The following is a 25,268-nucleotide window of genomic DNA, read 5'->3' as shown; positions in this document are numbered from 1 at the left end:
TAGTTACTTTACACCTTAACATCAAGGCACAAGGTTTGATTCCGACCTGGTGGAAGAAATCAGTGATTATTCCCATTTTCAAAAAGCATTGGCATAGCCAATAGGTATCACCTTTGGGACCTTCTAAGTGTTTAGCGATGCAACAGTTGATGTTGTTGTACCAATGATATTGTGTTGCATAACTAAATACTTATAAGGTCCCAAAGGCGAGACCTATTGGCTATGCCAATGCTTGTTATTTCTTTACTTTTGCTATAATCGCGGCACCGGCGCTTTACTTTTAATGTTAAAAGTAAAGCACCGGTTCCGCAATTAGCAAGCTAAAAATGCTACCCCCGGCCACAGCTTGCAGTGGTGTGCGCGCAGCAGTAATCACGCCATATGGCGCCTCTGCTGAAACGTGCGCCCGTGCACATGCACTGCAAGCTGTAGCATTTTTTAAAGCCCTTACTAAAGTCTCTCCGAGCAGCGCATGCGCGCTGACTCGGCGAGACCTAAAAAAAGAGTGGTAAGTGCCGTGAGGTTGCGACATGATGCTGCCTCGGAGCGTCCCAGTACCACAGAGTCTAGTATGGCCTCTGTGACGTGTCAGTTTATCTAAGGCTTCGGAAGATCATAAGTAATTGTGAAATAAGAGGCAAAACTACAGATCTGCACACGGTCTGCAAAAAGAATTCACAGGAATAGCGTCCTATCCTGTTCATTTTATATCCCTTGTATTTTTTAAGGGATTACACACACGCAGGCTTCCTATGTAATGCTCATTTCAACCAATGGCATGCGTAGGAAGTGAGCTCCCTGATCTGATTTCATTCACACGGGTTAAGTAGTTTCCAGTCCGAACAATACCCTGGCTGCATTTTGTTCAAAGGGCAGGCAGCCCTTGGGAGGCCACCTAAGCGTTCTTGGCTACCAGTGGTCCATGCTTACTGGAACATTGTGAAGAGCAACTGCCCATCCCCGCACTCCTGCCGACAAAATGTGCTCTCAAAACAGCGGAACTCTCCCACTCGAACTCTAACTTCTAGCCAACGTAACTTAAGGTTTTCCACTCTTGTTTCTACTTCTTACAAAAAGTATAACCTTTAAATTGCTTTCTTCAACAAATGTTATCGTTTCGTGGAAAACACAGCTTGCTTTTCATGCCAACAAAATCGCACTAAAACGTATTGCGTAGACTGCATGATTGGCAAGGTGTGATATAGCTAATATATCCCACGCAGCCAACGTGTGGTGGAGAAGAGGTGTGGTGCTCTTTTCATATCACATGGCTTTGGGCTTCGTATATATATTATTATTAATCATGTCACCAGGCCCCTCAGGGGCACTCATTGGGTGTGACCTCAGTTGCCTCTTGTGCACGTTGTGTTTTAATCCTGGCTTAGTTTGTAGTTGCGAGGGACCTGTAGGTGCGATGTTATAGTATGAGCGATATTACAAATGGCCTTTCTTCTCACATAGCATCATTGGGACTTGTCGGGGCAGTGATGCAGCACCGCTCCACATTCTTTTTACAATTCTAATTGCAGGAGTATTTTAAAGGTATTGACTCCTCATCGGTTCAAAAGAATGGATCATGTTGGCAGAGATGCAAAATGTGGCTCAAAAGCATTTCAAAACCGCAGATGATTTGGAAATTGGGAAACAGGATGTCAGTTTGACATCTTTTGGGAAACGTCTTTATTCTCCGTCTTGCTCTGCTGTACTTGTCAACCATCTCCTTGTTCAGAGGGTGTTTGAATCTGGGGCACATTTCTTACCTCAGTGCCCTAATGCACCTGATGCACAGAGATGCCTGACACCAGCCTGTAATGGGTGTGGTCACAAGCAGGGCTCACTCAGCAGCTCATCTTTCCAAGGTGCTTACGGTGAGTACCTGGTGGCAGCAACGATGCTTAGAGAGAGTTCTTTTGAACAATAGATTTTTAAATTGTTGCTTACTCCCCTTTGGGAAATTATTTACTATAGTCATGGGATTTCGATTAAAGATGATTTCTACATTCGGATGTTTCTTGTCTTTGTTTCTGTTCGGCACTCTAGCCCAGTGCTATCATAACAATTGTCTCCCAGTGCTCCTAGACATGTCCTTCAGGTGCACCGCGACTGTTTTGGATTCATGAATCCGCGGAGATGATTGTATAGCTAACGTGTGTGTTCCTGGTGTGTAGTGTGTGAAACCCTGAAGTTCAATTTCTTGCTGAGTTGTATATTGTTTATGTTTTTTATTTTAGTTTTTTAGACGTGTACATACCTGCATTCATACGATTTCTACGCCTGCCAGACTTGTGAAATGCAAACATAAATACAACGCTGTGATCCAGCACTCCACATGATTAATTCAAAATACAGTCATATAAAGTATGACCTTAGCTCTGAAGAGGAACAAGACCAAGCGCACTTATATTTCAAATTTGCCCTGAAGAAGTCCTTAGGGATGAAACGCGTCGGCTACGCTGTTTTTAAAAAAAAGAAGAACTTAATAAAGAAAATCTGAAACAAGACCTGCTGAATGGATTGACAGACTTTATATGACTGTATTTTGAATTAATCATGTGGAGTGCTGGCTCACAGTGTTGCATTTATGCTTTGTAGGATCTCCGATCCTAAGGGGGTTTAGGGGTATTGAACCTCATGATCCTTGGCACCCCAAAAGTTGTATTAACTTTGACCTGATCGAATGATAGGTGCGATCATCTCTTGCCTCATACCTCGTTTTCTTTTGTATAGAGACTTGAAATGCTGCTGATCTATTTACATGGCCTGATGCTGGGGGCCTTGGAGGCGCTCTACAAAGATTTAAATAAAGTGCTTCTTAAAAGTTCTTCACCGTGTCCATCAGGAGAGTACTCCTCTAAGGGGAGGGAGAGCCCGCGCCCTTCCTCCCAGAAGCCGTCCCTCCTCTCAGCTAGAATGAACGCCCCTGGCTCGCGCTCGTGTTCACGGTAGAGGGGCGCCCCCGGGGGGGGGGGTGGGGGAGGGTGATGGGTAAGAACCAGTGTACACTAAAGGCGATGGAGAACAACGTGGGAAAGTGGCGCCGGGCTACAGTGTGATCCAATTAATAGCAAGCATTGGCCACGCGCCCGTAAAAGTAGCGGCCGTGAAAGTCAAAGTATTCGTGATCAAAGCGAAAGTGATCGCGAGGACGGAACGTGCTATGTGGTAAGCAAGCGTTAGGCCAGCGAGGTCGAACAACAGCGCATGCGTTGTTCTAGGCTCGACCTAAAAAGGGAAACCGCGCAGACCCTGCGTGCTATCGACCGATTTTGTTGAGTAGACACTGAAGTGAAAGTACTAGTCTGTTTAATCGTTTTTTGTGGACTGGGCCGATAGTAAAGAAATACTGACCAAAATCCAATATGGTTTTAGAAAGGGCTGTGGCACAGTGGAACAAAACCTGAACCTGTACCTATAAATGACCAAACATACAGCTGCTAAAGGAGAGAGCATTCTTCTGGCCTTCATGGACCTCAGCACAGCTTTTGACTCTGTGGTTGGATCAATATTGTGAGCTGTGCTGAGGGACATGGGGGTGGATGAGCCTTTGCGCACGATGTGCACTTGGGGCTGGAAGCCTCGATTAGATACGGTCCTTCTGGTGAATGCTCTACGCTCTTTCAGGTGGGGAACGGGGTCAAGCAGGGCTGTTTACATTAACCGACGAAACCAGTTTTTTTAAAAGGCCCCGGTATTGATGTTCCGAAGGCAGGATCCAAACTGGTCCCGGTTCCGCTGAACACGGACGATTCTGTTTTGATGCTGCATACAGCTAATAGATTCCAGTTTCTGTTGAAGAGATTTTATGTTTTATGAATTCCTTTGGGGGTTAAAAAATTATTATTCTAAATCTTATTCAATGTGCACCGGTCTGGAAAAAGTAAAATCTCACGAATATCGTATTAAGAACCATCTTATCGCTAAAGTGAATAATTTCTGCTATCTTTGCATCTTGATAGATCACAAATTGCTCTGGGCTCCCCTGATAAGGGCAGGTGTTCAATCCTTTAACCGGGTAGCGCACAGCATAGATGCTTTTGCTAGACACTTAGGTCATATTCACCTGAGGCCTATGTTACATCTTTACAAAGCCAAAAGCACTCCTATAATGTCATATAGGTCAGATATATGGGGTTATAAGCCTTGTCCCCAGATACAAACTGGCAAAAATAAATTCTTCAGAAGAATATTACGGTTACCCCAGAGTGTCCCTTCAGAGATCATACACGAGGAATTGTGTGTGGGTTTTATAGGAGATTTTTTTCCGAATCCGCCCTATACTTTTATGGGTGTTAGTTTGGTTAAAATGTGATCTCAAGCTAAACAGGACAATGTTAAGGGATTGCTTGAGCCTAGATCATTGACGTATACCTTGGCTGACGTATATAAAGATCCCTCTGGGTGAGTTGGGTAAACCTCGTCTTTATAGTCATCCTCCTGAGTTGATTTGTAAAGCTGACCTCGCTTGGGCCATATATGCCTTTCTGGCACGTAGGCATGAGGAAAGGGCCAGAGTTTCATTGTCCAAGGTTGTATGTCATCATTATGCCCTGGTGAAACTTTCAAGCAATTTAGAGCAATGTTTAACATTGGACATGCCAGCTCAGCATAGAAGACTTTACCTTATTTTCGTTTGAATTTGGTCCCACGCCTTTTAGTGGGTGGAATAAGTTCTCTGACCCTCCGGCCTGTACATGTGATGGGATAGCTTTGCACAGTACCCTTGTTTGCCTGAAGTAGGCAAGATTACGACATGAGTATATATTTCCTCTCTTTTGACGTTTACATTTTAAACAAGCAGGGCTAGCATCATTGTATTTGTTTTTTAGAGAACTCCAGTGTTTGTTGAGACTTATCAAGGGTGTTTCACGCCCATTCTGGAATGGGAGTGTTTTAAAGCCTTTGTTTTATGATATGCTTTTATGATGTATATGATGTGTATGATCTGTTTGAAAGTACTTTTGCGATTTGTTATGTCAAATCGAATAAAATTAATTGATGATGATGAACATACATAATCAATCGCATGAACTTTCTGAAAGTAATCTTAATATTCATGACACTGAAGCACAAGTGATGCATTAAAAAGCTGCAGCTTCCTTGTTTATTTCAAAGATGGCAGCCCCCTCCAGTTTCATCTGCAAAATAAGAAAACAACATTTTGCATTACATATGGATTGTACAAATGTGTGACGTATTCACAAGTTACAGTATGCAGTAAAAGCCTAAGTTCAGCACTTTTTTCCAGTCCCAAATATTTGAAAATATATACACCCCATAGCCTAACTATGCATCACAAGTGTGTACATAAGAGAGTTCTAAACCTCAGACAGTCGTTCAAAGTCCAACACTTTGACTTGTTCAATCAGAAAAGCAGTGCATAATGGTAGCACAGTAATAAGTAACAAGCATTTGCAATGCAATAGGACTCGCATTACTGAAAGTTTGAGCTATTGGCATTGAATTATTATTAGCAACGTCAATAGCTCAAACTTTCAGTAATGTGAGACCTATTGCATTGCAAATGCTTTTATTTTAATTTACAGCCATGTTTCACAGGGAGCGCGCTACTATGAAATATAGCAAAAAGGTTTTACATAGCCAATAGATCTCGTAGAGGCGAGACAAATTGGCTTTGCCTATGTTTGTTTTTGCATACTGTTGCCTGGATCGCTAGGAGGCTCTTTCTCTCAGTAATGAAGAAGCCCATTTGAATAGCAGGGATCACAAACGGAGCTATTTCTTCGCGCTGTGCTGAACTCGATGAGAACAACACGCACGTGAGAAAAAACAAGACCAGCTGAATGGACAAGCAAGAATGAAAGCCAATGACGCAAACAACACCCTGACGTCTCTGCAGCAGGCACATAAACCCACAGAACTACCTTGTCATTTTAAACCGCTTTTACACCAATATTAAGTTATGTCACATTAATAGCAAACATTCTGAACTAAACCGTCTTTCATGAATGTTCTTACACAATTCGATGTGTTGATTAACAACCTGTGAAAGAATGTGAAATGAAGCAGTACAACACAAAACAAATGAATGAGCTGCAAGTCACACACAAATCACTGCAGCAATCACATTAACCCGCTGGGCTATCCCACAGGCTTTTCTTTTACCTCTAATACACCAGTCGTTAATGCCCAGTTTGTAACGGTCTGAAATAATGCACATCCGGCTCCCTGTATGGGGGGGGGGGGGGGGAATCCTTCATGTGTGGAACAGAAACCCCAACATCGTGTACATTTTGGGACCACCAGTGATATTTATAGCACGGCGACGCTGCGGGCCTCGGGAAGAAGGCGCTGTATATAAAGTAAATTTGTTATCAGCATTACTTACGGGATGAAGGCTGTCATCTAGCGCTGGGTGAGAATGCGGGGGAGTAGGGTTTGGGAGGCGCACGCTGCTCCTGCAGGTGGGTGGGTTAGTTCTGAAGCCTCAGCAATTTCTGTAGGCTGAGAAGCAGAGTCTGCCCTCACAGCAGCCACGTCGCATACTTTAGGTAATAACTAAGCTCCCCATACGAGACGCTGTGACGATCGCGTAGCTCACTGGCGAATGAGGTTGTATGCAACCAGCAATGAAAATGGCGCTCTGGTAGAAAGGACAGCGTCTCCACAAAATACGGGCGGGGAAGAGAGCGTGCGAAGCTTTGGTAAGCATAAAAGAAGGCACCCTGCAGCACCCCTCTTTCAAACATTAAAGTGATAACTTCTCCTGTGTTAAAGAGGTTGTATGCGCCTAGCAATGCACACACCACTGTGGCAAAAGGGATAGCTTCGATTTAAAAAATAAATAAAAAAATACGGCCGTGGAATTGAACATTAGAAGCCATGACAAACAAAAAAGATAACGTGCAGGGCCTGCGTTGTAAACCTGAAAAGCGATAACTCCCATAAAAGCTGTTGCAAACGTTGCATGCGCCCAGCAAAGCAAACGCCACTGTGGTAAAAGGCATAGCTTTGATAAACAAGCTAATACAAGTCAGACTTTCAGTAAATGAAATCACTGTTCAAGAATTCAGTTATAGGCTACGAATTTATAATAACATTTGGGGAATTTAAGAAGCAGGATACATAAAATTAAAAGTCCCATGATGCATCGAGAAAAGCAGACGTGGACAAGACATGCATATGTGACATGGGGCAGCTGTCAGTGCTCGAGGGCTCATTTGCAAACACCATCTCGGGCGCACAGAGAGGCACAAATCAGAGCAGCTCGCATAATTCCCGCTCAATGTGGAGCGCCTGCAACAGTGACGCATCAGCCCGTGCGTGGCTAGATGCATTTTGGGCAAAAGCCCTTCATCAGGGGCGTAATGTCTACAATTCAGAGTAAAACGTCAGGTCAGAAACAGCAAGTCAATTTTGGAAATGCACACAAACAAGTGCAAAGTAAAATAACGTGCATGGAGAGTTGCATTCTTAAAATTTCTGGTGTGTGGAAGGTGAGTACTAAAGTGAATAGTGCAAATCTAGTATCCGTGACATGCAACAGGCCATAGTTTGAAAATCAGATAACAATCCTTATGAAACGCGTTTCGATGTTGTCAATTAAATACAGCAGATTAAATAAAGGTGAAAGAAGTGCCACGACGTGGGCTGTGAAAATAAGATCAAACCAAGCGGTTAAAAATATTCATGCAAAAAATAGTGAGCGATGCTTACGTGAAAATTTAGATATGAATAATCCAGTAGAAAAGTTTCAGTGCCTTAGGCGTCACACTGGGGCTGAAAATTCCAAAAACAGTAACGTGTATATTAGGCAAAAAACTAGCGTCAAATAACCGGAGAAAAAGTGAAGAAACGGTAAACATAATGCTTACATGACCCTGACTCTTGTGTGGACCAATCCGTCAAATTAGGGTAAAGGACACAATCTGTCGCAGGAACGTAAACAAATAACAGTACTTTGAAAATATACTTGTGACGAAGTGTAACAAAAACAAGTGAATCCACGATATTCACATATAGCTTACCCACTGACGGACAGTCTACTTCTCTTGTGTCTTCACACGTGCACTCACATTCATGCAGGTAACGTGCTGTGAGTAGAAAGGTATACGCCAGTTACTTAAAAAGCTGCACGCGATTTATTCAATGAAAAGCCTAATCCCTCAAATTTACCAGAGTGTCTCAAAGATGAGCATCCTCGGTCGTGTTCTTTAATCGTGAATGTGAATATCATCGGATACAATCTATAGACAAAAACCAGTGAATGCTCCTGGCCTAAACTGAAAAAAATACAAAAATGGTGACAAATACGAAACAAGAAAGTGAACGAGTGGTGTGTGCTCGCTGGGGAAAACAAGCGCGGCAGCGAAGCTGCAAAAGTGAAAGCATTTGTAACCTGACCCAAAACAGATGGCAGGCTGCGCGCGCTGCTGAAGCTGCTGACTTTGGAGCTGGAGAACAAGGTTCGAGCCTCGGCGTGGGCTGCATTATTTAATTATGAAAAAATAATCCGCGATCTTGGAGTGAGGGTGGGGAGAGACAAATTAAAAAATAATACACATGGCAGGGGAGACAGATACAATTTTAAGAAAACACGGTTGAGACGGACAAATGTAGCACCTGAAACCAAGTACAATAAATGGTGCGAGGAGGTGGCTCAACAAATAACGCTGCTGACTTTGGAGCAGGAAAACAGGGTTCGAGCCTCGGCGTGGGCTGCATCATTTAAGCGATAATTTAATGATGAATAAATTATACGTAAATAAATAAACAGGGTCGGGTAAGTGCAGGAAGCTGCCAGATGTGGAAATGTGAGCAGCAAAGAAAAAAAGTTGTCCCTAAATAAAAAGATAACAGCCAGCAGCGTAAGTTAACTGTAGTTGGTCCTCCAGAAACGGAAGAAAAAGGAAGTGATGTATCAGACCACAAGCCAACAATGAGCAAGATAAGAACAGCAATGCCAGATTCCACCAATGGCAAGCGACAAAACAAAACAAATGCAGTGGGTGGAGTTTCAGTAGTAATACTGATTACTTGATGTCTCGTAGAGGTAGCGCATGCGCTGCCTATGCGAGACCTAAAAACTGTGAGCATCTCTTCAACCACGTGTGTCCCATTTGTCCTGGAATGGTCTAATTCCTTCCCACGTTGGGGTGGGAAGGCCAAAGCCCATCATTCAGAGCTGCCCTGAGTGACTGACCCCCTCAGCGACATATTCTGCACCAACTCTAGCTTCAATTAACCAAATCAATTGTACATTGTTACCTTATGCACAAGTAGGCACACTCATGCTCAAAACACACCCACCCACTAGCTCAAAAACACTTGCTAAAACAAGCTCATGCCCACAGTCTCTTTGAAGACTCAAATTGTGTCCACTGCTTACTGCAGTGCCTGGCTACTCTTCTGGTCTCCTACACGTATGCAGCCATACAATGAGAGGAATTAGACGATACTCGAGCCTGAACTCACAGGCCAGGTCCTCCCTAAGCTAGAAGACAAGCATACCAAGACCGGATTTGCCCTTATTTTTAGGGATCATTAGTCAGTAAAGCTTGGGTCCAGTAGCACAATATGTATATTACCCACATCTGGGCATACCTGTCTCCCTTAGGGAAGTATACAAAAACATTATGGATAGAATGCTTGAATTAATTTCAGCCACTGGTAATTACTCAGGCTGCATCCCAGTACGTTGTAATTTTGCACACTATGCAACCTTAGTTTGGAGCCAGACATATGCAATCAGTCTTGACCCTGCAAAAATGGGTACCATGCAAACTATGCCCGCGGATAGTGGTATAGCTGGAAGGGGGTTCTGTCCTGGTCGGCACTCTTTTTGGGGGCAGCGGAGGTGAGCAGGTCATCTTGTCAACTACCACCCCTCCCCCCGGAACAAGCCGTCTGTCCATTCCTCAAACCCCTCCACCCCCTGCTCTTACCTGCACTGGGTGGCAAACTCAGGGACCGCCTTGGTCTAGCTATGCCACTTCCACTGGAACCAAGCTATGGTGAGTTCTAATAAGGGGGAAACCAGTTTGGCGTCGCTTGTGATCCGGTTCAGGGACCTGGCCTGGAGGTTTGGGCTAGACTGTGTAAAGGTGAACATGCAAGCCTCACCAAGGGTCCTTATTTACATGGCCATGAATCAGGGTTGACTTTTTTGCTGCTTTGTTTGCTCTGTACATAAAGCTGTTCGTGCAGCAGATAAGAGGGAATGAAGAGTAGAAAGAGTAGCCACAGTGAAAATGGCAGCGCTCCCGAACTTTCCTTATCATTTACAGAAATTAAGTATATGCCCCAAAATATCACTACATCAAGTCCAGAAAGAGTGCAACAGCTTAATTGGGAAGGTCTAGACTAGCTTACAAAGTGTCCATCATACAAGAGATGGGGCTTGGGTAGCCTAAACTTTCTGAAATATAACCAAGCGGTCCACCTGGGATTTCTCCTGAAGTAGTTGCGGAGTGACATGGACCAACAGTGGTACGTCAGTGATCACGCTTGTGTAGACAACTGTGGGTGAGCAAACAGATCTGGAGTGAGCAAAGGGAGAAGGTGTCATGTCTTTTGCTTGGTACTAGGTCAAATGTGTGGGTTCCGAATGGAATAGGCGGTTATTGTTATGTTCTATTCCATTTATTAAGTGCGCTATCACCGAGCGTCTCGATGCATCAACTGTCTAAGCAGCAACCTAACTAAATGGCAGCCTCAAAATTGTATTAGGAAGAAAATTCCTGAAGAAAAAGCCACGTTTTAAGCAGATGAACAAGTAAGGTGTTCGCCATAAGTTGGCAGGGTATGCTCAGACGTGAGTCCCTTGCTCACTTTGCCACTGGATTCAAGCAAGCCTGGCTGAAGACAGCTGAAATGCCAGAAACCGGTCCTAGGAAGCTTGTTTCCGGTCCAGGGAAGGCATGGCTTGGCAGTTCGGGCTGGACTGTTCCCATGAGGCACAGGGTCAGACTGATTTGCATATGGCCATGGCTGAACTGGGGTGGCAGAGTGGGCTAAAGAACGGTGATGGATCAAACCCAGATCTGCTGACTGGGTGTGAGTGTTTGATTGGTTCTGATGCTCCGTCCATCACCACCCCCTTTTGTACCGAACAAGTAAGGTATGCCAGAGCCTGGATTCAGCGGACCTCCTGTTCTTGGTTTACACAACCCCGGGATTATTAGATGACTTGCAGGAGATCGCAATGGCCTGTTAGAGATATATCTTTGAAAACATCTGATAATAAAAGCTGGAGGCTCATTCATTAATGCCTCATGAATGATACAAAGTGCTTTAAACTGAATCAGCTGCTTGATAGGAAACCAATGCAATATTTGAATCAATGGCCTGGCTCGCGAGTAACGTAGTACCCCTAAAATTAGTTGAGGCGCAGTGTTTTGAATAACTTGTATTTTTGAATAACTTGTATCTTATGCAACAAGTGTTAGGGCATCCCCAGAGAGGAAATTAGCGTAATCAATGTCCAATCCGAACAGGCCCCTAACTGTAATATGCTCACTATCTGAAGAATGGTATCTATTATGGGGTAACCCTCAGAACCTGGGCTCTATATGATATATCAAAAGGATGGCTCAGTTGGATTCACTTTATATATAAGAAGGAAACATATCCATATTTTCTTCACACAACACACACAAGTGAAAAGTATGAAATAGCAAATTATGAAAAGAATAAATCCCACTTATTGCTACTGTTTACAATAACATTAAAGAAGGTGCTCCATGGTTAGTGCATGAACCAGTAAGTGTATGATACATAGATACATGAGCTGTTTAAACAATTGTTTTACAGAAGAAGCCTGGTCAAAAACAAAGTGCATTGGAGTCTCTACAGTTGAGGCTGTCCCATTGGTTCATAAAGCTGTTGGCCCATGCATGATGTTATGATACAGGCATGCATTAGGATTCCATCCTGGGCATGAGCATCCGTCTTCCGATCAAGCTACAATTTCTGAAGATCTTCCATATGTTCTGCCTAGGCTACCTAAGAGTGGCATAGATGGGTCAAACCCAACTTGGAGGTCTTGTGTTTATGACTCTACTTGTCTTTTAATCTCGTCTTAGTTTAGATCTTCAAGCAGGAATAATCACTCTTCTTGTCTTCAGTGACATAGTGCTTGGATTGCCGATCCGTTATGGCCAATGCACCAAATGTAAACATGTAGCTTTGTGACCAATAGCTACTTCGGCCTGTTGCAGCATGATTTAAAACCTTTAGTCTTCATGTGAGACATCCCTAGCACATTCTGTCAGTGCTTATGGGTGGCACCTAAATGCGGCTCGGTGTCGTCCTATCTGGAGGCAGTGCTGAGTTGAGGCAGAGACTGACAGCACCACCTATCAGCAGAGGTTTCCAGAACCAGTCGGTGCCTGTGAGGTTTTAAGAGGTGAGGAATCAGCAGTTAGAAGTATCCATCAGAAGTAGATTTAATCTTTTATTTTTTAGGTCTTGCCTACGCAGCGTGCATGCGCTGCATAGGAAAGAGACCTTAAGCCATCGGTTTCCTTTTTCGCCCAAAAACGTGCACGCGTTCCATTGCCTTCAATGGCAATGCGTACACGTCTGGCGATTACCTTGCGGGAGCGAGCGGCTGGCGCCATATGGTAGCAATTATCGCGGCGCCAGCCACTCGCTCCCGCAAGTGAATCGCGCAGGCCCCCTCCTCTCTCCCCTCCCCCTGCTGCCACGCTTGTTTTGAATCCGAACAGGCAGGAACTGCTGAACGCAACCACTGTCACCTCCAGGTTTTGATTACAACACACATTATTGCAGACAAACAAGGGCAACAGGTCATTAGCAGTAAATATTTGCACAGGCCCAGAGAGGAATTATGATTCTAAATAGTAACAGAAACAACAAAACACCACTCGGGTGTTAGTAGACGACAGAAGACCGACTGTAAAAACATTTGCACAGCCCCAAAAGCGACTTTTCAGAATAATGCAGCAGTACCTGGGTGTTTCCTGCTAGGTTGTGGACTCTGTGAGTGTCAACATGACTACTATGGAAAAAGGCATCTGTGGGGAAAGAGCCATTATGAGGGGCCCAGCTGGATTAATGCGCTGTAATCATGGTTTTCACAGAAAGCGACAAATTTAAGTCCTGGCGGTGCAAAGAAACACCAAAGCATGCAGAATAGCACATGTTGGACCTACAGTACTGAGAGAAAAAAAAATGTAGAGTCGTCAGGGGAGCAGGTTTCAAAGTTAGGAGCAAGTTACTCAGAATTTGACGTGAGTAAGTGCCCACATATGCAAATTCTAAAGTCACTGCCGCCAGTAACTAGAATACTGCTTTCCACTCTGTCCACCACAGCCCAGCTAGGGGCGCATTCAGGCGCATGGAGTGGTCGTCTTATCACACAGTGAACTAACTTTCCCCCTTTTCCAGCGAGGCTTGTACAAGAGGGCGCGCATGCCGCAATGATCGATCATTTAGTTAAGTGCCAGTTTCCTCATTCCTAGTAGCCTCAGTAACAGCGGAGCTGCTCTTTATGTGGTTTATTTTGTTTAATGTACTGTGTAATCGGCCGGGGTGGTACGACGCGTTGTTCTGCGCCATATTAGATAAACAGGTTAGGCAACACGTCAGCAATGCACTGCCACATGAGATGCAAGAATGGCTCGGACACTCCCTGGACATGCTTTCAATTCTTTGCTGTACGTTGAGCGGCCCAACAGGTTCACCGCAAACGCCATGGAAAGGGTGCGTGTCGTTAAAGATGTACGCAGACAAAAACACCCTTCGAACACCATATTGTGTGGGCCCTTCTTTGGTGGTGGGAGGCATGGGAAGGGAGGACAGTGATAGGTGTGAAGTAGGACTGAAGTAAATTTGTCCTTTAAATGGCACTGCGATTTGGTGAAAATCAATCACTTCCTCATTGGCAAGAATGATGATGGCTATACATAGCTGGATGTGCTGATAGCAGCCTGTTAGCAGTAAAGTGCTGTGCTGCCAATACGAAGAACTTTAACTTCGTCTTACAAGTCAATAGGGTGTGAACTTTGGAGCCTATCCTTCTCTGTCCCTCCCTCCACTCCACTGCTTGCATACCTAAGATAAGCTTTTCTCACCTCGCAAAACCTTTGCATCCCTACTATGTTTGAAATACGCCTTTCAACCTGGCATGTGGACAACACCTTCGTTTACTGTGAGCCTGCTGCATGCCTCAGATATGCTCATCTCACCTCAAACTTTGCAACAATGCCATATTTGAAACAAAAACACGCCTTTCTATTGCACTGGTAGATTTAGATTTTGGCAATTGTAGTAGAATTATTAAAAATCTTTACAATATCAGATCACAGGTGCTTGCGCTAAAACTCAGCATACAAGTACAGTATAATTAAAAATTTGCAAACATTCGTGACAAGAATTTTCAATTCTATTAAGGACAACGGAGGCTTCGATTATGCTTCTCATTTTCCTTGCTTTATTACAGCAGCCAATAAAAAACGATCTTTTTTATTAAACATATTATAGTAAACCACAAATCCCATGAGCACCTTGTACTCCCTAACCATGGAGACTGAGCCCATATAATGTCCAACCGAGGCACATACGTCCTCTTTCTTGGCGAAACTGCAACATGTAAGTCCAACATTGTCCACTTTGTACTTTCTGGCACGCAGACCGTGATGAAACACTTCAGAAGAACCAAAGCTCCCGAAGACCAACAGGAAAACTTGGGATGCGATGGACCAACTTCTGTCCGTAAACTCTGAGGAGGAAACACCACCTTCATGGAAGAGGATCACTCTCCGTGATAGACCGAACATGAGCGAGCCTCACTTGCCATCCGAATCTGAAACAAAAGAAGAAAAAACCCGTAATAACGGTCATCCCCGAACTATGTGCCAACAGCAAATCATGCCATAGGGGGGGAAAAAGAGTAACCAACATAATAACATTAGAGTATAAAACATACATTAATCGTACTTTCACATTTATGAATCACATAAGTAAAACCATAACTGCCGGGTGGGATAATCCTCGCCTCCGCTGTCCTTAATAGAATTGAAAATTCTTGTCACTAATGTTCGCAAATTTTTAATTCTATGTCAGGACCGGAGGCTCCGATTATGCTTGTTTAAAGCTGAGCCATCACCACTGATGCAACATCCACAATTGGTTTATAATAGAAAGATTTAAACGTAGATTCCGGCTGTATTCATGATGTCAGAGAGGCTTACTCCCAATGAAAAGGATTTTGAGGCCATTGCGCCTCGAACAGAATGGGCACCAAATTTAGATATATCAATGCCTGCCTCATTCATGAGCCAACGCACCCATCTTGATAAGGTAGCTGGAGTCACTGGCCTGAAAGGCTTTTGCAATGCAATAAACAGTTGACCTTGCATATCAGAACGGAATTCAGAGGTACTTATCTCGTACGCCTTTAGGCATTGCACCACACATAATTTGGGGTTCTCTGGGAACATTGGATAAGACACCAAGGTAGAATTACATTTGGTGCATCTAGAAATGACCAAAGTGACCCCTTCCGGGGGAGAATCGACGACCAGCCAGATCTAAAGCTCTGATGTCTGAAACTCTTTTGCAAGAGGCTAGACATAAAAGCATAGCCAACTTGGCTGAAAGCTGCTTACGCGATAGATACTTGTTCGCCGACCAAGTTTCTAAGAACCGAAGAACAACTGACACGTCCCACAGGAATGAATATTTTGGACATGGTAGTTTGACCAGCCTGATACCTCTAAGTAATTTACAAACCAAGGGGTGTTCCCCCACCGGTTTGCGCTCAAGCTGAGCATGCCCTGCTGAAATCACTGACCGAAAGTTATTGACCGTCCTATACGCAGAGCCCAAGGAAGCCAAAGAGGCTAGGGAATTCATGACCATGGAGACATCTGCTGTAGTGGGATCGATATCCCGTCGAACACACCAGCTGCACCATTTGTTCCATGCTGACGAATACCGCTTGTGGGTATTGGATGACCATGCTTGTTTGATGAATTCAGCAGCGTCCGCCGAAAGGCCAAGGACGCGCCATCTGTCCCGGAAACTCGCCACGCCTCTAGTGGCAGCTGACCCGCGTCCATTAATGGATGAGGGGTCTTGTGAGGATCCAGCAACAGATTCCATCTGGAAGGGAGGAGGACCGGTACAGCACAAGACATTCCCAACACCAACGGGAACCATGCCTGTGCTCTCCACAAAGGTGTTACTAACACCAGTTCCGCCCGTTGTCGCCTGGTTTGGGCCAAGACCCTGGTGATCATGACAAAAGGCGGGAGCACATAACAAAGGACTTGGGGCCATGTCTGAAGAAACGCATCCGAGGCCAGAGCCTCCGGGTCTGGGCGCCAGCTGTAGAACTCTGGAAGCTGTTTGTTCAGACGTGACGCAAATAGGTCCAACTGACAAGGACCCCATAGGAGGTTCAGCATCCGGAAAACTCGAGGGTGTAACCGCCAGTCGTTGTAATCCCGTAGGTAACGGGAGTGCCAATCAGCCACCTCGTTCTTGCGCCCTGGGAGATACTCCGCCACCACCGACAGTCTGTGATGCAGACAGTAGTGCCAAAAATCCTTGGCGATTTCCGCTAGAATACGAGACCTCGTACCTCCCAGCTTGTTCACGTATCGAACTGCCGACACGTTGTCCATCCGCAAGAGGATGCAACAGTCCGTCTTCTGTGGGGAAAGACTGCGTATGGCGAATGACCCTGCCGGCAACTCCAGGCAATTGATATGGAGGGAGAGCTCCTCCGGAGACCAGCGGCCCCCCTTTGAGACCGGACCGCAGCGGGCTCCCCAGCCCCACCGGCTGGCATCCAATTCGATCACCACCTCGTGTTTTGAGCCGAAGATGGCTCTCCCATTCCACGACTCCATGTGATCTAACCACCATAACATCTCCCACCTCGCGTCCTCTGAAAGGGGAATCTGTTGGGCATAACTGAGACCTTTGCGGAGATGCTGAATCTTCAAGCGTTGGAGCGCGCGGTAGTGAAGGGGGCCTGGGAAGATTGCCTGGATCGAAGAGGCCAGCAACCCCACTACTCGGGCAATGGACCTCAAGGACACAATCTGCCTGTTCACAATCGATTTCAGCTCTCTTGATCGCTCTGATCTTGTAGGAGGGCAGGAGAAGCTGGCAGCTGCGGGAATCCACTTGAAACCCCAGAAACTTTATGGATTGCGTAGGGATCAGGACTGATTTCTGGGAATTTACCACAAATCCCAGGCTCTGCAGAAGAAGAATATACCACTCCAGATGCGTCACGGCCAGCTGAGGGGACTGCGCCATAAGAATGATGTCGTCTAGATAGACGATTAGTCGTACCCCTCGCGCGCGCAGGGATTCTACTACAGGTCGAAGGAGTTTCGTGAAGCACCAGGGTGCTGACAAAAGTCCGAAGGGAAGGACCGTATATTCATAATACACGCCTTGCCAGAGAAACTGGAGGAAACGCCGATGTGGGGCGTAAATGGGAACGGACAGGTACGCGTCTTTCAGATCTAACTAGACCATCCAGTCCCCTTCTTGTAATAGATCGCGTAGCAGGTGGATGCCCTCCATTTTGAAATGGCGGTAGACGATCCACCCATTGAACTCCTTGTGATTCAGGACCAACCTGGACCTGCCCCCTTTCTTTTCGACCAGGAATACATTGCTGAGGAAACCCTGAGGGTGACATTGAGTGATCGCGATCGCCCTTTTTGCAGAAGGGCATTTATCTCTTCTGAGATAAAAGTCTGATCTAGTTGGGAAAAACTTAGGGGAGGGGGGCGGAGTGTCTGTGAGGGTGTCTCGTACATCTCCAGCTTGTATCCCTGCACCGTCTCCAAGACCCAAGGATCCTGCGAGAGGGCGTGCCATTGTTGCAGAAATAACTGAACGCGACCCCCCAATACCACTTCTGAACATGGAATGATTCTCACCTGTAGATCTTGTATCCTGGTGATTTCCATGGTTGCCCCCGAAACGTCCCCTGCGGAACCGATTCCTGGCCCTCCGAGAAGGGTAGAAGTTTGGGTTGCTGGAGTTGACGTGGTAACCACCTCTGTGGTGTTGCTGGCCACGTGGGGCGCCTTGGTTGTTTCCTCGGCCGAACGACCACCCTCGAGTTCGTCCGGCCCTGGTGAAAACAGGTTTGAATGCTCGACGAAGAAACTCCTGAGCCTTGTCCAAACCACTAAAAGTGGCTACAAATTTGGCTAATTCCTTTAGGAAAGGCTGCCCGAAGAGGAGACCTTGGGCCACAGGACCTGCCTCTGATGAGGATAGTTCAGCCAATTTAGGGTCCAGCTTGAGGAGAATAGACCTCCTCCTCTCGCTGGACATGGCGCAATTGGCGTTGCCTAACAGGCACACCGCCCTTTGCGCCCAACCAATGAGGGCATCCAGGCTGATCGATGTTCCGGATTCTTTGGCCTGGTATCCCATCTCCAGGATTTTGTTAGGGGCCCTGAGAGATCCAGCAACTTATCTTGGCATGACCGCCAAGCGCGGTCTATGCCTTTCTCAGGCTCCTTTGCGTATTTTTTGAGGTACGTGAGCATCGTTGGATCCACCTCAGGTGTTTCCGCGAACCGCGGTGCCAGATCCGGACTGGGGCACTCCTACCGCAGCCGGGCCCTGACGTCTTTATCAAAAGGTTGGCGGAGGTGGGACTGGACATAGTCCGCCACCTCCTGCGGCGGGAGCCACGCCGTAGAGTTGGGGTGGACGATATCCGTTGGCTCAAAGGTCAACACCTTGGGTGGTGACGGTTCAGTATGGTGCTCCTTCCTGGGCTTCTTCGCTGGTTTAGGACTCACTTCCTCACCTGAATCAGTATCAGTGTTGGGAGAGGGTGAGGTGTCACCTTGATTGCCATGGGTAGACTCCGAGGTATCCGCATTGGAGACATACGCATGATCATTGGTGAAAGCTTTGGAGAGCCTTGCAAAATCCTCTGCGTAAGGATTGGCTGCTTTGGCCTCTTTAGTCTTCTTGCGCCCGGACGCGGCCGGGATCCATCCCTGTTGAATGGCATATTTATTGAGGTGCCGCTTAAGGGGAGCAATAGACCGCACCAGGGCAGAATTCAGGGACTGCTGTACACCAGCATCCAGGGCCTCCACAAGGTCCTGTTCAAAGGAGCAGGACGGCTCTTCATAGTACTCATCATCCTCATAGCAGTTCTCCGCCATAGTAATATGGGTGATATTGATGAACTGCTTGAAATATTACTGAGGAGTATGGGGGGAGAGGCACAACCCCAGGCAAGCCAAACTAAACAGCCAAAGTGAAAATTCAGGAGTGGAGGGAGGGCCTGCCTGTACAAAACAAACCTCTCTAGGCAGTGCCTATGCAGAGTTATACAGCCCGTAGCATCAACAACCTTGGGCGTCATTGGGGCACAACTGTACGGGCTTGGGAGATTCAAATAATGTGTGTTTCCCGCTCTGATCGCTAGTGAAATGATCGCAGGGAAAGTTTTGACATCCAAAATGGCCTCCGCGCATGCGCGGTGTCGGCCGCTCGTCAATAATAGAAATAGGACCCAGTGCGATCCTAACGCACGGTCCCTGAGCCCCCAAACTCCCGCTCCACTTAATTGAAGACGCGGGCGACTCGCGCCCGGCCGGGGAGGCTGACGCGCTCCCTTCCGATCGTGCCTCGAGCGGAGGCGGCACTGCAGGGAAAAGCAGACAAGCGGGCTCAGAGCTGCGAGTACCACCAGGCTCAGGTACGCGTCAGCAGCGAGCCCGCAAGAGCGCTAACGCGCGAAACCAAGTGCACTACACAGCGGGACAACAGTAATAAACATCCTCAAAGAATCTCTAACCCAAGCATAAATGCGTCAAACACATCGCGGTGCCCTCAACCCATACACCACTAGCAAACAAAAGTAGTCAGGGAGAGGCACTTAACTGGCTGCGGAGCAGCAAAGAAAGAGGACGCATGTGCCTCGGTTGGACATTATCTGGGGTCAGTCTCTATGGTTAGGGAGTACAAGGTGCTCATGGGATTTGTGGTTTACTATAATATGTTTAATAAAAAAGATCATTTTTTATTGGCTGCTGTAATAAAGCAAAGAAAATGAGAAGCATAATCGGAGCCTCCGGTTCTGACACAGAATTTGATTATAAATCACAGGGACGTAACGCATGCAATTGAGCATTCATATTCACCTAAAAGATTTGTAAAAAATTGAACCTTTATTGACAGGTCACATTGTGCTTTAGTACTGTCCCCCAAAGTTCATACAACTGGGTACTTACTCCTGCTAAATAATAACCATAGATAAAATCAACGACAGGGAAGGGAAAGAGTCAAAACTTATGGTGACAATGAGGGAGGCCACGTTCAAGCCATAAAAGAAAACATGCAGACACTCCTATTAAGCTTTAAAAGTGCAATAGTTTAAAGTGCGGTTAGTGCAATTCAGAAATAAACGTGGAGGGTGGGAGAGCTCACATTAAACAGGTAAAGCATTTTAAAGTGTTGTGCATGCAATACACTGCAGGAGGCTGTAACTCACTAATCGTAAACTGAGAACTGCGGCTGAGGTGCACGCGGTGTGGGGTGCCTGGCCCACAAAAAGAGACTGCTTTAAAAGATGATGCTAGGTAAGGAGCTGTGAGTGTGGACCCTGTGCCAGGGGGCTAACTGACTGATCAAATGGCGCAGATAGCTGCCTTAGGGTAGGGGGCTTAGGGTCCCCACCGACTCCCCCCGTTTCAAACTTTCTCAGGGAGTAAGGGACAGGGGCGATTATGAGGCTCCTAAAGAGCTCGAACTCTCTGGCACATCCTTCAGGGCTATAATGGCTGCTTTAAAAAATTTGAGGAAATGGGTGGATCACTGGGTAGATTCCCCCTCTAAGCAGCATTCTGCTGGCTCGTTGCAGGTGCATTTAAAGATTGAAGATTGAACGCAACCAAAATGTTTTTGTTGTGCATTTATGTGGCATGGTGTGCAGTTGTATTATGTGGATAGTAATTATGTGTTTTTCATTGTATTGTAATTTGGTGAAGTGGGATTGTGTGTAATTATTTGGAATGGTATTTTGTGTTACGGAGTATTATGTAGTGGAGTTTAATTATGTGGTGTGCTGTTGAATTTTGAGGTATGGTGTTGAATTATGTATTGTAAATTGGATCTATGTGGTATGTAGTGGAATTGTGTTGAGGAGTGGAATAATGTGTTTTGGTGTTGAATTATGTGGTGTGGAATGGATTTTTGTGGAGTTGAATAGAGTGTCATGGAAAACTTGCTATGTGACCATCACTAGAAGAGAGGAGCTTTGGCTACGCCTACATGGGACGAAAATGCGTTTCGAATGGGCAGAAGTTGTGTGCTTCCACAACAAAAGTGCTTGCAGTCTACACAATTGTGATCCATTATTTTTGTCTTGAAATGTTGAGAGCCAGGTCTGATCTTTGCTATGGGTTCTGTGTCCAAACATGAAACTTAAAAATCGATCACAAATGTTATTTATCGTTTTTCCTGTGTGATTACTACAAACGGCTAATCGTTTTGGCACTTATGTCTTGGGTACTTCATTGTTTTAAAAGTGATGGCTGTATAATAATGAATGCCTTTTGTGCTCCGAGTATGATTAGTCTTCATGTATGATGGAGAGAACTATCATTGTGCTGCTACAGACATGGTTGCTGCCAAAGTACAGTCCTACTTTTGTGTCTAGTGTCCATCCCAATATTTTTTAGCTTCTGAAAAAGAGCTGCCCGGTTTCCACGGAGGTCACAATAAACCCATTATATTTCTCGGTCACAATAAACCCTCTAGAATTCTATGTCAGGACCGGAGGCTCCGATTATGCTTCTCATTTCTTTACTAAGAAATTGCTCAGCAGCCAATCATATTACAACAAACAAAAAACCAAGAATACAATACCCATGAACCCACTGGGTATGACGCAACAACCATAGAGTGTCTTCGTATAAAAGGTCACCAAGAGAATACCACATCCTCTTTCTTTGCTGCTCCGCAGCCAGTTAAGTGCATTTTTATTACTTTTCCACTACTATTTCTCTGTATTGCCTTGCTGCAGCGCGACATTGCTATTATTGTATTCAGCGTTGTTTTTCGGTTTTAATAGCGCTGTGCGCATTCAGGTTTCCTTTGTGGTCGCGTGTCTAATTAGTTTTGCATTCTTCGTTTCAACGTTGCAGGGAGCGTGTGTCTGCCTCCCCGGTTCAGGCGCGGTGTGCCCGCGCCTATTTAATTACGTGGAGCAGGAGAAAACGGGGCTGAAAGGCTACGCGCGTGTCGCGTGGTCACTGCGCATGCGCGGCGGCCATTTTCTTTGTTGGAAAACACTGTTTTCACCTCAGAAACTCAGCGCGAGAGCAGCGCTTCATTTGCTCGTATGCCCACAGCCGGTTTTCTTGCCCCTATTGACGTCCTGCTGTTTATTTGACACAGTTGGGGCTGGATAATCTTGCATAGGCGCTGCCTAGAGTGGCTTATAATTATTGGCAAGCACTCCCTCCACATTTAAATATTTCAGGTTATTTCACCTGTTGTGTGGTCTTGCCTACGGGGTTCTGCCGCTCCCCCTTTATTGTGCTTTGGCATATTGTTTTTCCTGTTACTGCCTCTTGTGGGCTTTATTAACGCCAGGTACTGCCATGGCTGAATATTTTGAGGAAGATGAATATTATTATGATGATGATGAGGCCTCTGGCTCTATGGAACAGGATTTAGTGGAGGCTCTTGATGCGGGTGTTCAAAAGTCTGTGAATAATGCGCTGGTTCGCGCTATTACACCCTTAAAACGTCATTTGTCCCAATATGCGGTGCAGCAGGGTTGGCTGCCTAAGTCTTCTAAATCTTCTAAATCTTCACAGTCCTCCAGGTCTTCTAAATCTTCCAAAATTGCTAATCCGCATAAGTCTGATTTTGCAAAGCTTGCTAAGGCCCTCTCTTCTGAGCATTCCTATGGTCAGCCTTCCAGGGAGCCTTCGTCCCCTCCGGCTCGCCAGACAGACGATGATGGTACCTCTCCTTCTTCCTCCTCTGATCATGAGGTTGCTTCCCTTCCTCCTTGTAAGAGGGCTCGGAAGGAGCATTTTGTTGATGCGCCGTCGCATCCCCAAGTCCTTACCTTTGAGCCTTCCGACATCATGCATCCTAATTCTTCTTCTTGGCTCCCGTCTCAGGAGGTGGCGGAGTACGCCCAGACTCACATTCGTCAACCTTTTGACAAGGAAAGGATGTGCGTACCCGTCTCCGATCTGAGTGTCCACGTCCTGATTTAGCAGAGAAATTGGCAGATACTCCTGAGGTGGATCCCACTATGGTAACATATCTTAAAAAATATGCCAAGGACCCAAAAAGAGGCATTGATAGAGCATGGCGCTCTTGTCAAGATAAGTTATTGGACTTACTGGGACCACTCACAAAAATATTGGATTTAGGCTTTCGGGCCAAGGAGTCTTCCTCCGCCATTGACCCAGATGACCTGATTGGTTGGGCTCAAAGGGCTATTTGCCAATTGGGAAACGCCAATTGTGCCATGTCCTGTGAGCGCAGACGTTCTATAATATTGAAGTTGGACCCAAAATTGGCTGAACTCTCCACTTCTGAATCTGGTCCTTTGGCGCAGGGTTTATTGTTCGGGCATCCTTTCCTTAAGGAACTCATGAAATTTGTGGCCACTTTCAGTGGCCTTGACAAGGCTCAAGCTTCTATTAGACGGGCTTTTTTCCCGGTTTTTGGATGGGCCGGACGATATAGGGGACGATCGTTCGGCCGCGGTTTTAACCAATCCACCCAGCGTGGTTTCCAGTCCCACCGTGGAGGAGGTCAAGATCCCAACTACACCACCAACAAACCTTCCCGTAAAGGTCGACACCAATTCCGGAAAGGACGCTATGGCGGTAATCAAGGAGGACATCACGATTCCTCCGCTTCAGGTGAGCTTGCTCTCGGCTACAGAAGTCGTGTTGGGGGGCAGGATTACATTTTTTCTTCCCAATTGGCTTTTGATCTCCAGCGATGCATGGGTGTTAGAGACTGTCAAAGGTTTCAGAATAGAGTTTCTCAGTTGCCCAAGTCAACCCTTCCCTCCTTCTCCCCTAATTTTTCCCCTTCACGATCAGCCGATTATTTCCGTGGAAATAGACTCCCTCCTGCGGAAAGGGGCTATTGTCCGGTCTTCCCGTCATCCTCAGGGTTTTTCCAGCAACGTATTTCTAGTTCAGAAAAAAGAAGGCGGTTCCAGGTTAGTTCTCAATCTAAATGAGTTCAACGGCTGGATTGTCTATCGCCACTTCAAGATGGAGGGCATCCATCTTTTGAGGGATCTTCTTCAAGAAGGGGACTGGATGGTCCGTCTCGATCTGAAGGATGCGTACTTGTCGATTCCCATTTACGGTCCTCATCGCCGGTTTCTCCAATTCCAATGGCAGGGTGTCTGGTTCGAGTTCAAGGTTCTCCCGTTCGGCCTCTCGTCAGCACCTTGGTGCTTCACGAAGCTTCTGAGACCCGTGGTGGAGTCCCTGCGAGCTCGGGGTGTTCGTCTGATAATCTATCTGGACGACATTCTCATCATGGCTCACTGTCCCCGTCTGTTAATGCTCCATTTGGAATGGTCAATAGATCTCTTACAGTCACTCAGATTTCTAGTGAATCCTCAGAAGTCTATTTTCCATCCCTCGCAGTCGATGGAATTTCTGGGTTTTCTGATCAATTCCCTCTCTTGCCAACTGCTCTTGCCCCTGCCCCTTCAGAAGATAAGAATGATCAAACGGGAGTTGATATTGATTTTACACAAACAGCTTGTGTTGTTGAGATCTATAGCTCGGATTGTCGGTCTGTTAGCTTCATCAATTCAGGCCATCTTCCCGGGTCCTCTCCATTATCGGGCGCGCCAGCGACTCAAAATCCGTCATCTCCAGAAAGGCCTCTGGTATTCGGATCAGATTCCTCTTTCCGGAGGCTCTGGCCACGAATGCATTTCTACAGACATGGCCGTCTCTTCTGTGTTATGCCTTTCCCCCGTTTGTCATGATATCCAGGGTTCTGGCACGCATGAAATTTTATCGGACGGAGTTGATTCTGATCACCCCTCTCTGGAGGGCTCAGGCTTGGTTCCCACTTCTTCTGCAGATGTCTTGTGCAGTGCCTCTGTTATTGGATCCTCTCAGCAATCCTCATCCGCTAATAGAGTCGGGTCAACTCCTTTTGGTGGCATGGCGGGTTTCGGGGATCGCTGGCAAATCCCAGGCCTTTCGCGAGACGCTTCCAGATTTATCAACGAAGCTTGGTCTCCCAACACACACAAACGTAATGCCGCAGCATGGAAA

This window comes from Triturus cristatus, chromosome 7 (genome assembly GCF_964204655.1).
Source record: "Triturus cristatus chromosome 7, aTriCri1.1, whole genome shotgun sequence".
NCBI classification, from domain to species: domain Eukaryota; kingdom Metazoa; phylum Chordata; class Amphibia; order Caudata; family Salamandridae; genus Triturus; species Triturus cristatus.
This window is presented reverse-complemented; position numbering follows the sequence as displayed.